At 40.9% G+C, this 14,457-nt stretch overlaps 2 long non-coding RNA genes across 6 annotated transcripts in view; one reads left to right on the forward strand and one right to left on the reverse strand.

Annotated features, from left to right (window-relative positions):
- Positions 1-14,457, reverse strand: part of LOC112205021 (uncharacterized) — a 207,468-nt gene that overhangs the window by 154,820 nt on the left and 38,191 nt on the right. For 3 of the 4 annotated variants that reach the window (XR_010148181.1, XR_010148178.1, XR_010148180.1), the window contains one exon: positions 8,987-9,148. This is a non-coding gene — a long non-coding RNA (uncharacterized LOC112205021). Of the gene's footprint in view, positions 1-7,296; positions 9,149-14,457 lie in introns of those variants that run through there. The other variant, XR_008538599.2, reaches the window with a different exon arrangement.
- LOC100609891 (uncharacterized) overlaps positions 1-14,457 on the forward strand; it is a 44,859-nt gene that overhangs the window by 16,214 nt on the left and 14,188 nt on the right. For both annotated transcript variants that reach the window (XR_001708403.4, XR_128560.7), the window contains exons 2-3: positions 2,629-2,688; positions 13,353-13,434. This is a non-coding gene — a long non-coding RNA (uncharacterized LOC100609891). The remainder of the gene's footprint in view (positions 1-2,628; positions 2,689-13,352; positions 13,435-14,457) is intronic.

A 14,457-nucleotide genomic window follows, 5' to 3' on the forward strand; every position in this document is an offset into this window, starting at 1 on the left:
CATTTCCAAAGAAAAGGTGACTATTCTTTTCATGTGCTCTTCACTTTGTTTTATTTTATTCTTTGATGCTAAAAATTAAAATGCCTTCAACTTTTGTGCCAATGTCTTTGTAGATTGTATCACTTGCCTTGCTTAGAGATAAAACATACCTGTGTCTCTGGTCTTGGGAAAATCTGAAAGCCCAGGGCTGCTCCCCAGAGCTAAGCTTTTATAGGCACATCTCCCTTTCACTGCCCTGGAAAATCATACTCAGGCCACCATCTCCCCCAGTCATAGGGGTTGCATCTTAATGCCTACAAATAGCCCGCCCTGTTGGATCCTCTTCCTTTGGGGGGTTTGGGATAAGAAGATGGGCACTTTCTCTCCCTTTGGAGGGAATAGAGGTAATAGCACAATTGATTTTTCAAAGATAATCTACCTCCAAGAATCTTTCTTCCTCACCTCTCAAAGCTTCTAAAGTCTTAAAGCAAATAAAAGATTTCAATAATTGTGAAAAAAAAGTATTATTTCTTTTGAAAAACCCATGCATAGCAGATTCAGGATACTATTTCAGAATTTCTCATCTTTCTTGATACGTGGTTGGAACCTGAGTTTGGCATCATTGTGTGCATCTGTTTCTGCATGTTGATCTGTCTGTGCAGCTGGGAACGGGGGAGTGCAGACTGTGGGTGGGTTTCTATGGGGGTCTGTGTGAGCATAGGGCCCATAGACTGTGGAGGGACTTAGGAAAGGCAGGAAATGCTCCTTTTCGATTCCCCACCAAGAGGGGACCTGTCAAATCCAGGGCAGTAATAAAATCCATCAAGTTGGAAGTTCTCCTTCAAGAGCCATGGAAATGTGAGTGAAGTATCTGTCTGATCCTCAGGGCAGTCCATCGTATATGATCTCATTATGCAGGACTCACAAGCCCTGTGTCCACTGCCAGACAGAGAGGTCCTACGGAGCAACAAAGGTGTTCTACTTCTTCATATTCTATTTTCTTTAGCCTCTACTTGGGCCCTAACCCAGGAATAAATGCACAATGGATGCAGAGAGTGGAATAATAGCTTTGAATGAAAATATTCATCCAGAAAAAAAGAAAGATACCATAATCAATGAACTAAATATTCATGCCATGATGTTATTTTCAAAAACCAGCAAGTCGCAGAAAGTAACTTCTCTTAAAAGTAGAAAATACTGAAGGAAGAAAATAAGGACAGAAATATGTGAAATAGAAACGAAATATACAATAGAAAAAATCATCAAATGCAAAAGGTATTTCATTGAGAAGACTAATGAAATTGATTTGAATCTAGGAAGACTGATGAAGGAAAGTAAGAGAATGAATAAATTGCAAATATTGACAATGAAGATAGGGCATCATTAAAGATCCTATGCACATTTAAAATAAGAAATTTATAATATAAACAATATTATTTTTAAAGAAAAAAATTCAGGTAATAGCCAAATTCCTAGAAAACTACTGAGAATATATAATGAATCTGATACAAGAAGGAGAAAATTGGACTATATCTGTGTTTAATAAATGAAGTGCATGAATTTTCCTTAGAGCCTTATCTAAGCTAGCCCTAATTCCCTAATTATCTTCTATTATATCATCCAGTTTTATTTTTATAGCAGTTATCACTACCTAAAATTATATCATCGTCTATATATCTACTGCCTGTCTCCTTTCACAAAAATATAACTCTTTTTAGAGTCTTGGGACATTTTGGATATGCTTTATTGTTGATTTTAGGCAGTAGAGAAATCAGCTATATTTTTTATGGGCAGATAGTCTATTATATTTTTTAAATCTCCAGACTATGTGTTTATGTCATTATATTTATTATAAACATCTATTTAAAAGTATTTTATTTTGATCCTATTGAAAAATTAAGTAATAGGGGATGAGAGTCCTCTCTGTCTTGATCAACTCCACAATACTGGTATCTAGAGTAAGACTGACTCACATTAAGTACTCAAAAATAATGTTTAAACAAACAAAGGCACACAGGAAGAAATAAATGTATCCATATTGTAAATAATTTCACCATCTGAGAAACTTTTATGGCAAGAAATCTTGTTACCAGTATACAATGGTGACCACAAATATAGAAATGAGAAAATTCCACCCAAAGAGGTGACTTTCAGAGATTCTTTCTTCTCCCTCTCTTCTACATTTCTTGAAGTTTCCTTCCAAAATATTCACTCGTAAATTTTTGAATATATTAGATTTTTTAATACTTCATGACATTAAGCCCCTTTCTCACCAGACTACTGGTGTCTCCAAGTCTGTCTCTGTCAGGAACTCCTGGGGGTCCCAGTGAAAAGGGTCCTCACCAGCATCCCCCTGGCCTGTGAACTCACAGGATCAACAGTCAGAAGGTGACAGATGGAAGATGTGTCTTCCTGAGTTCTCCTGTAGGGCTGCACTTCATAAAGTCATAGGGGAAGGCTGCTAACATTGAAACGTTTTAGCGTCTATTCTGAACTGTGGTTCTCAGAATTCAGGACCAAAGTTGGGCTCTGTGTGTCAAGTTATCTGCATAGAAAAGCCATCCTGGTGTTCAATGAGGAAAGAAGAGAAATTAGCAAGAATATACGGTCAGGTCTTAGTATTAAGAATTGTATTCTCTCCCTACAAAGGCTACCTGAGAATATCCAGAGACTACAGAGGTCATCAAGCTGACGCATCAATGTTTACATGTAAGTCATCCAAGATTTATCTCACTAGTTTGTGAATACTATACCCCTACCCTTTTGTCTCTATTTTGCTTTAGAAATATTTCCAATAAACCAATTTATGAAGGAGGGTCCAGAGGAGGAAAAGGCCAACCTTCAGCACTGCATTCCATTTCTGGCCATATTCCCAGAAATTATAATTATAACCCAAAACAACAATCCACTCATTAACATCTGCAAATAGCATGCAGTTCAGGATGAAGTTTCTAAATTGCCTTCAGCCAGAGGACTCTCCAAACCACTTCATTGTCATGATCAACATGGAAAATCAACTTTCAGAGCAGTCAGAAGAATGTACATATTCTTTTTCTAAATATTGCGAATATTTAAATATTTTATTGAATATCCTAATAGCATATTTTGAATGTTTTTTTTCCGGAATACATTTAAGTATACAGTGTTTCATGATTTAGTCATAAACACTAAAAGAAAACAATTATGGCACTTGTCAAATAAATACACAGAACAATTACGCTAGTGGTTCACCGAATCCCACATTGAGAAGCCTTTTTTTTTTTTTTTAGACGGAGTTTTGCTCTTGTTGCCCAGGCCGGAGTGCAATGGTGCAATCTCGGCTCACTGCAACCTCCGCCTCCCGGGTTCAAGCCATTCTCCTGCCTCAGCCTCCCGAGTAGCTGGGATTACAGGTATGTGCCACCATGCTCGGTTAAATTTTTAGTAGAGATGGGGTTTCTCCATGTTGGTCAGGCTGGTCTTGAACTCCCGACCTCAGGTGATCCGCCCACCTCAGCCTCCCGAGGAGCCTTTTAATTAGGAGAAGAAGAAGCCAAACATTGGTCTCCTGCCCTCCTTTAACTCCCCATCTCATGAACTAGATTTTGTTTCATGAGGGCACCAAAGAACTCTCATCTCAGTCCTTTCTTTATCAAGGGCTAACCTTGTTTTAGGGACTTAGTAGAGGGGTGCTAAGATTACAGCCTCTGAGGTTGAAGTGCCCTAAGTTCAAACATCAGCTCTTGTACTACTTAATATCTTTCTAAATTCAGCAGGTCATGGTGGCTCATGCCTGTAATCCCAGGACTTTAGGAAGCTGAGGCAGGCAAACCACTTGAGGCTGGGAGTTCAAGACCAGCCTGGCCAACATGGGGAAACCCCATCTTTACTGAAAATACAAAAATTAGCTGGGCATGGTGGTGCACACGTGTAATCCCAGCTACTTGGGTGGCTGAGGCACTAGAATTGCTTGAACCTGGGAGGTGGAGGTTGCAGTAAGATGAGATTGCGCCACTGCACTCCAGCATGGGCAAGAGAGCGAGACTCTGTCTCAAAATAAATAAATAAATTCATACAATTCATGTTACCTCCTAACTATTCAATTTCCTCATCTGTAAAAGAGGCGTTGAACATATTGTACAGTGTAATTAGATTAGGATAAAATAATGTGGGCGAATCACTTGGCACTAAACAAAAGCTCAGTATATTCAAAAACTTACTATTTTTGTTTGTCTCCGCAATTCATGAAATTAGGAGCAAGTAAGTTTTGGGCTGCGATTTGGCTGTATGCTGTCTTATTGGGAAACGCCTGAAACATTTTTAAATACTTTATTGTTGGTTTTAGAAAGTGAGGAAATCAGATTTTTTTTTAAATGGGCAGATATTCCACAATATATTTTTAAATCGTTAAACTATGTGCTTATGTTATTGTATTTATTACAAATATTTATTTTTAAATATTTTGTTTCTATTATTTTGAAAAATTAAGTAATAAATGAAGACATTTATGTCCCGCTAGATTTGTTGGGATGGGAACTGAGCATGGGGGTTACTGAGAAGAGGTGCAATTTATTACACACGACTGACAACTTCCACTGGTCAACAGCCACACAAAGGCTCATCTAAGCATGCCACTACGCCCTCCTTACTGCTGGCTCAGAAAGCCTGCTTCTACGAATCTGCTACTATTTATTATATTATTGTTTTATCGCTTGAAGAACAGAAAATGTAACCAATATTTGGAAAGACCTAACTGAAATAGGTAACTATGGAAGCATGCCTTTCCCTTGTGTGTCCAGAAGCACCACGTATGGAGTCCACAGGACACAATCAGGGGTTAAATGAGAAAGACACACGTTAGATTTGGTGGTTTGACATGGAGTACTGAGCTGTCACGAAGATAATGGTGCATTAGATGCCGCATCATTGTGTTCTGAGAAAGTGATCAGATGGATCAGGCCTGTGAGAAGAGAAATCTCTGGGCAGATCCTGTTTAAGTCTGGAATTATTCATTGTCCAACCAGAAATTCCAGGTCCTGCTAACAATATGCTGCCTTCATGGATATCCAGAAGCCAAGTGGAAAGGGACTCATTTGCATTTAAATTAAATTTGAATAAATATTTTAGTAAAAATTTAAATAGAGACAACCACAGTCTTGCCTAGAGTTGTTCCTCTTTGGCAGGAGATGCAATAGAAATTGCCTATGTTATTGTGAGCTCTCTCCAGGCACCCAGAGAAGGGCAAGGGGACCCAGCCTCTGAAATAATGCATTTTCCACTGAACTACATTGTGAGACAGAATGAGTTCAGACTTTCCTTTCCTCTACTTTTTCAAACCAGAATGAAAGATAACCCTATGTATTTTCTAGAAATTTCTCAAAATTCTAGAAATGACCTCAGTTAGAACAGAGCGAAATGTGGATCTAATGAAATTCAAGAGATGAGGAGGTGGAGGCGGACTACGAAAAGAATCAGCAATTCAGTTTGTAGTTGAAGCCACCGACTAAGTGCCTGCTCCTGGAACACCAAGCTCATTTCCACTACCTGCTCACAAAAGGACAGGAGTGTTCTAATGTAGCAGAAAGAAAGCTTAACTTCAGGTTAGAGGGTGAGCATTTCAACACGAGGGCAGAGGAACTCTAGAGTGGGGTCTTGGTCAGGGAGGCCCTCTCTGGAATGGCTGTAAAAGGGTCTAACCAGGAGAGACAGCCAATCTGGTGACTGACAGCTTCTAGATGAGTGGGACCTAAAGGATTTCCAGTCCAGAGGTGTGAGCTCAGGGCTGCCAAGTGTGCAGATGCAGGGCCAGGGCAGCCTCACTCACATCTGCAGCAGTCCATTCCCATGAATTCTATGTAAATGGAGCCCCCTGGAGTTGTGCTAGGTGTGGGTGAGGTCCCTGTTGGAAACCGAACATGGCATAGTCTGGCAATTTTGTCTGAGACAGTGGCAGTTAAGTATCTTTGTCAACCTTCCTTCCAGCTCTGTATGATCAATACTTCTCAATTTCCTAAATTCTAAATACTCAAGTTTTCCCCATAAACTGGGTCTTCAATCACTACATCTTTACTTAAAAAGATCCCCTCTCTCAGGGAAAATGTATGTTCACCATTATTGATGGAAAAAGTCAAACTCTGTAAGATATTTAAAGAGGTTCATTCTGAGCCAAATATGAGTGACCATGGCTGGCTCAAGGCATGGTATCAAGAGTTCCTGAGAATATGTGCCCAAGGTGATTGGGGTATAGCTTCGTTTTATACATTTTAGGGAGACAAAAGACATTAGTCACTACATGTACGGTTTACATCGGTTTGGTCCAGAAAGGCAGGACAACTCAAAGTGGGGACCTGGGGATCCTAGGTGGATTCGAAGATTTCCTGATTGGCAGCTGGTTGAAACAGTTATTATCTAAAGATCTGGAATTAATACAAAAGAGTGTCTGACTGAAGATAAGGGGTTGTGGAGACCAAGGTTCTTATTATGTAGATGAAGTCTCATAGGTAGCTATGCTTTGAGGCAATAGATGGCAAATGTTTCCTATCCAGACCTTTAAAATGTTCTGGACTCTCTGGAAAAGACCTAGTAAAGAAAGAGAATTTGCTACAGAATGCAAATATCCCTCACAAGAGACAACTGTGCAGGGCCATTCTAAAACATGTCAAATAAATACATTTTGGGGTAAAATACTTTGATTTCCCTCAGAGCCTGCTATCTGTCATGTGATATATGACAGATAGGGTCGGAATTTGGTAACTTAATGTTACAGAGAGTCTGCTCTGTCAGTCTTGAGATCTCTGTTTTAATGTTAATGCTGGTCAATTGTACCTGAACTTCAAAGGGAGGAAGGTGTAACCAGGTATGTCCAACCCACCACCTCCCAGCCATGGCCTGAACTGGTTTTGCAGATTTCTTCGGAATCCCCTTGGCCAAGAGGGAGCCCCTCCAGTTGGTTGAGGGGCTTAGAATTTTATTTTCGGTTTTCACCCCTCATGTTTGTTCATACTGAGGTCTATTTCTCAAATATGTCGATGCTCCTGAAAGTCAAATGATAGGAATATGACAAATAGCTGTGTATTTGATGAGGTGGTGTTTCAGATGGCATGGATTTTTCAAATTTTCCATGTAGACGAAATGGCTAGCAATGTGAGTCTTCATGTTTCCATTTTGAAATGAAGATATGTGCCTGGCACATACTGTAAAATCAATAAAATTCTGTTGAATAAATTTGGAAAGAGGTTTATAAACATTCCGAAGAAAGCTGAATTTTCCTGAAATAATCCCTATTTCAGTTCCAAGGGCTTTATGCATTAAAAATATCAAATATTCTTCTATTTTTTTCCATTACAGCTCACACAAATGCACATGTGTTCTGAGAATCAAAGGGTCAGCCTTGGACACGTCTGGCATATCAAATAAAGGGTTTCTCTGTAATTTTTGAAGAGATCCAATATAATTTGTGCTCAAATGTTCTGAAATGTTCATGAATGACTTAACTTGTGGCTGACTCTAGAATTGTTACGTCTTCCATGAAAAGTGTTGGTCACACACGTAGAATCTACTGCCTGCTCAGGCCTGCCTAGCTAAGCCATAATATTTTCCAGGGATTCACTTCTCACCATCACAGCCTTGGACGGGACAGGTCTGCTTGACCCTGGAGTATTCTAGTTCCCTTGCACTCATTGGTTCAGGAATGTGTAAACCTATGAACTTACTCAGATGAACAAGATATAAGGAGAATTTCACTAGGGGAATTCTAGTAAAAAGCTTTGCTCTTCTAAAAAAAAGATGTAGGAAGCTACCTGCTGTCTTCTTTATGAGGAGCTTCCTACCTCATTTGATGGCACTTGGAATTTCAGGTGCTACCTTACTACTAGTCTAAGGAAGAAGCCATTCTGAGGAGGATGGCCATGCAGAGAGATGAATGGAACCTGGGACAAGTTGACATTGCTGAGCTGTTTACTTTGCCAACTCAGCACCCCCACTCCCTGCCACTGGATCTTCAGGCTTTCTAAGAGAGAGAATAAGACCCTTCATTGCAGAAGTCTGATGAGCCAGGATTTTCTGTAGCTACAGCTGAAAACATTGAAATGATACAACTTATTTGTAAATGGCCATGTTTTACAGAAAATTAATTATATTAGAAAAATTCATTTTCTCCTCAGAAGACCATGAACTTCTTGAGGGCAGAGATTGTATTTTGTGATTTAATGATGCTCAGAACCAGGCACAGTGAGTCCTTTTGAAGTTGTTTTGTTTAGTTTTGTTTTCATTACATTTTGGGATAACTCGTGGTATTCTTAAGGCCACCTCTGCAAGTATACTATAGCAATTTTCTCTGCTTTGCACTCTGAAGACCATAAAGGTGAATAAGATTTGAATCTATCCCTAGATAGCTTTAAATATAGTAGAAGAGGCAGATGTACACACAAGGTATAATCCATGGAAAAATAGGAAATAGGAAGACCATTATGATATTTATTTTCTATCAAGCAGAATTGAGTTCATCTACAAGTAATGGTGAAATTAATCATAATGGATTAAACATTAGAGATTGTTTTTCCTCATGTGACAGCATTTCTAGAGGTTACTGGAGTTAGTACAGCAGTTTAGAGGAATCAAGAGAATGTTTTGGAAGAGTTAGTACAGCAGTTTAGAGGAATCAAGAGAATGTTTTGGAATCCTTTGGCTTTTTCCTTATCATTGAAAAATGACCACTGTATCTCAAGCCATCACATCCTAATCAACACAAAAATATCTGAAAGAGATGATGCCAGCCATATCTCTCCTATTATCCATAAACAAAAGTTTGGCAAGAAATGCCTCACAGTGATTTATATGTAGACTTGTAATTTAACTTAGGTCAAACAATCACTCTCATCTTTAAAGACGACCTGACAAAAAGGGAGTAAGACTGCCAGTCACCTGGAGTTAGCCTCACCACTGCCCGAACAAAGAACGGGCAATTTTAAGCTTGAGAAGTAAAGGGGATTGAGTATCAAATAGACAGCTATTACAGAATGCCACTTACCTGATGTATGACTTGAGCTGGAGCCTGGAAATATTTGAGGCTGGAGAGGGAGGTAGAACAAGATTATGAGGCTGTGGCTGGGCTGGGTAGCTTTGTCTATTCTCCAAGAGCAAAGGGGAAGAACATGGCCCCATGATGGCACGCGCTGAGCATACTCAAAGACTGTGAGAAGGAAAGAGGATTTAATTTCATTTAAACATGATCACTTGACAAGATGTCCATACTATGATATCTAAGGTAAGTTTTATATATTTTGTCTTGGAACTTGTCTTAGACATTTAGGTATTGAAAACACTGAGATGAAGAAGACAGAGAATTGCTTCATGCTTTTATTTCACCCACAAAATGGAAGTTGTTGACTAAAGTTGCTCTCCTCTGGAGGAATAAATTATAAATGGGATTTAAGTTTTCATTAGTAGCATATTATTGGGTAGCTATGTTGAGGTAAAGAACTTCAAGTTTAACCAGGACATTCTCTGAATTTCCCAAAATATCAATTTTAAACATAACTGTTACTAATGTTTGAAAATGCAACTTCACAAATTAATTGGGATATAATTCATAGACCACACAACCGTTCATTTAAAGGGTACAATTAAATGGTTTTATTAGGTTCACAGCTACCAGCAAAATCTGATTTTAGAACATTTTCACTCTGCAAGAAGAAACCCTGTGCCCACTGCCAGCCACTCCCATCACCCTCCATCTCCACCCTCCGGGTGCTAAGTAACGACTAATTTACATTTCATCTCTATAATTTTGCCTGTTCTTGACGTTTCATACAAATAGAATCACATAACATATGATGATCTCTTGGGACAGGATCCTCTCATTTACCATAATGTTGTTAAGGTTCACCCTTGCTGTAGCATGAGTCAGTACTTCATTTTTTTTAATGGATGAGTGCTATGCTATTGTCTAGATAGACCATTGTTTGTTTATGCATTCAAGTGGAGAGACGTTTGGGTTGTTTTCATTCCACGACTATTATGACTATATTGCTCTGAAAATTCCTGTACAAGCTTTTGTGTGCACACATTTTCATCCTTCTTAAGTATATACCTACGTGTGGAATTGCTGCGTCATTTAGCAACTATGTTTAGCTTTTTGAAGAACATCCAACTGTTTTCCAAAGGGGTTGCACTATTTTATATTCTCACCAGGAATTATGAAGCTTTCCATTTCTCCACATCCTCGTCAACATTAGTTATTACTTGTCTTTTAATTACAGCCACCCTAGTGGTTGTGAAGTATAACCTTACTGTGGTTTTGATTTGCATTTCCCCAATGGCTAACGACGCTGAGCATCTCTTCCTTTGCTAACCGTCCATCTGTGTACTTTTTTCAAAGAAAAATACCTTTTCAAATACTTTGTTGGAGAATGACATTCACTGGGGCAGGAGGCAGAGGTGAATGAGGCTAGAGATGGAAAGAGCTACACCCACATCTGAGCTTCATAGGATCTGTCATGTTTTGTCCATTTCAGGTATTCTCACTGGTGACTTACACTCTAGAAATTACTGAGGACCCCAAAGATGTTTTGTTTCTATGCCTCAGATGCATCTATATTTAATACATTATTGCAATAATGTAATTTATTATTGTGATGTTAATATATAACATTAATACAATATTAAACATTGAGATATTTAAAATATTTATTTCATTTAAAAATAACAAAAACAAACCAATTAAAGGTGAATGTACATAAAATATTTTTATGAAAAAATATATTTTTCAAAAGAAAATTACTCTGAGGATAGCAGCATTGTACTATATTTTTGCAATTATGCATAATGTTTTCTTTAATAGAAGACAGCAGGAATCTCATCTCTCCTTCTGCATTCCATTTGAGACAAGATGTTCGAATTGAAGCAAATAAGAAACATACAAAAAAATGACATAAATAAAGAAGCTATGGCCTCACCCCGATATGTTGCTGGCAGGAGAGACAGCAGCAAACACAGGAAACTCAAGGAAAATCAGTGTGGCTAGAGACAGATACTGAACTGGAGCCTGGAATGAGTTGAGGCTGGAGAGGGAGGTAGGACAAGACTCTGAGGCTGTGGCTGGGCTGAGTGGCTTTGTCTATTCTCCAAGAGCAAAGAGAAGAACATGGCCCCATGACAGCACACTCTGGGAAAATGAGACTTCTGAATTGGGGACCTTGAAACAGGAGGGCCCACATTACCAATGTGCTGCAATGTGCACTCAGCACAGAACTTGGAGTGGGACGCCTCTCAGCCACCCATGGTGACTTCCACCACTGCCAGGGCTTCCGCTGCTGTCTCTGTTGACCTCAGCAGCCTTTCCCATGTCAGGCCCTGGGTGAAACCATCCCCCTAGGATTGATAAGAATTGTATACAAGGTTTTGGACAGAAATAGAGTTATGGTTAAGGATGCATCTGGAGTCGTGTAGGAAGCATCTGTTCAGCAGCAGAATGCGAAGAGGAAGGTGGGGGGCACTGCCTCCCCATGTAACCATAATGGGTCCCTTATCCAAAATATGCAGCAAATCAACACCTGGAGGCATGGGGTTGCAGCAGAGAAAGAGCTTTAATCGTAAGGCCACCGAAGGAGGACATGGGAGGAAACCTCAAATCCATCTCCGCCAGGAATTCGGGGCTAAGGTTTGAAGAGATTTGGAGTGGGCTGAAGGGTGGAAATTGTTGATTGGTTGGAGCACAGGGTGAAGTCATGGGCCAGGGAGAGGAAGAAGCTGTATTCTCATGCCAATCTCATCCTTCTGTGGGGGTCTACACACTAGTTGCTAGAATGTGTGGTCTGAAAAACATCCTAAGCAATCCTTAAACAAAAGCCCCATGAGCTGATTGTCAGAGGTCCTGTCGACAGGAGCAGTGGGAATGCAAGTCAATCCTTCAACAGTCTCATGACCCTGTGTCCTAAATCCTGTCTGTAGGAACAACAGGGAAGCACCTGGTGAGGACCTGGTGCTACTGGGCTTCTAGCAACAAGCAAGGAGCCAGAGTGCAGCCAGGTGCATCCTTAACCATAACTCTATTTCTGTCCAAAACCTTGTATACAATTCTTATCAATCCTGGGGGGATGGTTTCACCCAGGGCCTGACATGGGAAAGGCTGCTGAGGTCAACAGAGACAGCAGCGGAAGCCCTGGCAGTGGTGGAAGTCACCATGGGTGGCTGAGAGGCGTCCCACTCCAAGTTCTGTGCTGAGTGCACATTGCAGTTTGGTTTTTGCGGGGAAGGAGATTCTGAAATTTGAGTTTAGCATGCAAGACATTTATTTGGGAGTGTCCTTGATATAAACATCTATGGGAGAAGGGGGAGAAAGCTGGCAGAGACGGAGGTTGAGCTGGGAGGTGGTCCTGGCGGCCTCAGCCCATTCTGTTGGTGCTCAGGAGCCCACATAGCCTGTCAGAGCTGTGCTCCATCGGGTCAGGCATTTACTCCTCAGCAATGGTAACCACCCAAGGGGTTCACCTTGCCCTCTGCCTAAACAGAGTGGATTCATCAAGATGGGAATTGCAACAAAGAAAGAGTAATTCATGCAGAGCCAGCTGTGTGGGAGACCAGAGTTTTACCATTACTCAAATCAGTCTCCCCGAGCATTCAGGGAGTAGAGTTTTTAAGGACAACTTGCTGGGTTGGGGGAAGTCAGTGAGCCACGAGTGCTGATTGGTCAGAGATAAAATCACAGGGAGTCCAGGCTGTCTTCTTGCACTGAGTCAGTTCCTGGGTGGGGGTCACAAGATCAGATGGGCCAGTTTATCTATCTGGGTGGTGCCAGCTGATCCATCAAGTGCAGGGTCTGCAAAATACCTCAAGCACTGATTTTAGGGGCAGCTTAGGGAGGGTCAGAATCTTGTAGCCTCCAGCTGCATGACTCCTAAACCATAATTTCTAATCCTGTGGCTAATGTTAGTCCTACAAAGGCAATCTAGTCCCCAGGCAAGAAGGAGGTCTGCTTTGGGAAAGGGCTGTTCCCATCTTTGTTTACACTATAAACTTCGTTTAAACTATATAAAACTATAAACTTTGTTTAAACTATAAACTAAGTTTCTCCCAAGGTTGGTTCAGCCTAAGCCTAGGAATGAACAAGAACAGCTTGGAGGTTAGAAGCAAGATAGAGTCGATTAAGTTAGGTCTCAGTCATAATTTTGCAAAGGCTGTTTCACGATTATTATTATTATTGGTTATGAGCCACCCCTAAAACGGCATGACCTTGATGGGAAAGATTTTCTGCATTGGCAACAATGCGGCCGAGATTTGAGGGCTGTGTTCTGGTCATTTGTGACCCCCTGTCACCATGGTGTTTTAAATAGTTGGTCTCATTTGCTCTTCATATCAACCCTACGAAGCAGTGACTTTATTTTCCTCTTCGACAGGTGAACGAACAGACTCATAATAGTTCTTGAGCTTGCCATTGGGAAGTGAAAATCGACTGCTTGAATAAATGTAAGGACTCAGGTAAGATGCATGGGTATAGACCAAGACAGCCCTAATATTCCTCTCAGCTTAACTCTTCTTGCTGCCTCCAGGTCCCTGGTTTCCCTATTCTTAGAACATTTACTTCAGAAGACTTGCCTTTGCAGCTCTTTCTCTGCCCCTTGGAGAGGCAAATCTGCTCCAAATCCTCCTGCCAGTGCTAACAACCTGACCTGTCTTTCTCAAGGACCTGGGAGACATTCATTTGAAATGTAGACACCCAGGAACATGGGCTGCCCTATCTCCCCATCTCTGTGGGAGGGAAGGAGCCTAACTTCAGCGGGAGTCTTGCTCCAAATGTTAAAACTCCCTCTTGTCGTAAAGATACGAGAAAGTTCACTTTTCCTTTGGGGAAAGCTGATTCACCAAGACGGATGGCCTACAATTCCCTGACCCCAGGTCTTCACATGCGCGCGCGCACACACACACACACACACACACACACTTTCTTCAGAGGAGCTGTGCTCAAACTGAGTTCTGGTCTCTTTACCGTATTGCAGTAGCTTTGAATGAAGCCTTCCTTAACTCTGCCCAGTGCAATTTGGTTTTGACAGTTCCGTTCAAAACCGTGGGCTAGAAGATACAGTGGAATCAGGTTTAGAAACTCTAATGCATGGGTGAATGAGATAGGCAAGGAGAATTTGGCCATATACAAGATGGAATGGGGAAGATGCTGGAAGGTGGAGACCCCACTAGGGGAGTGAATAGTGTCCCCGCAAAATTACATCTAACATCCAACTCCTGGCACCTGTGAGCCTTATTTTGGAACTAGGATTTTTGCAGGTGTAATGAGTTAAGGATCTTGAGATCATACCATCCTTGATTTAGGGTGGGCCCTAAATCCAAATAGTGGTGTCCTTATAAAATAAAGGAGCGGAAGATATGAGACACAGGGAAGGAGGCCTGTGAAGACAGAGGCGGAGATGAGAGTGAAGCTGCCACCAGCAGAGGCAGGAAGACCTGGAGGCAGCACAGGCAAGGGAGGATCCTCCCCTAGAGCCTTCA

The sequence above is a fragment of the Pan troglodytes genome, chromosome 10, assembly GCF_028858775.2.
Source record: "Pan troglodytes isolate AG18354 chromosome 10, NHGRI_mPanTro3-v2.0_pri, whole genome shotgun sequence".
NCBI lineage: Eukaryota > Metazoa > Chordata > Mammalia > Primates > Hominidae > Pan > Pan troglodytes.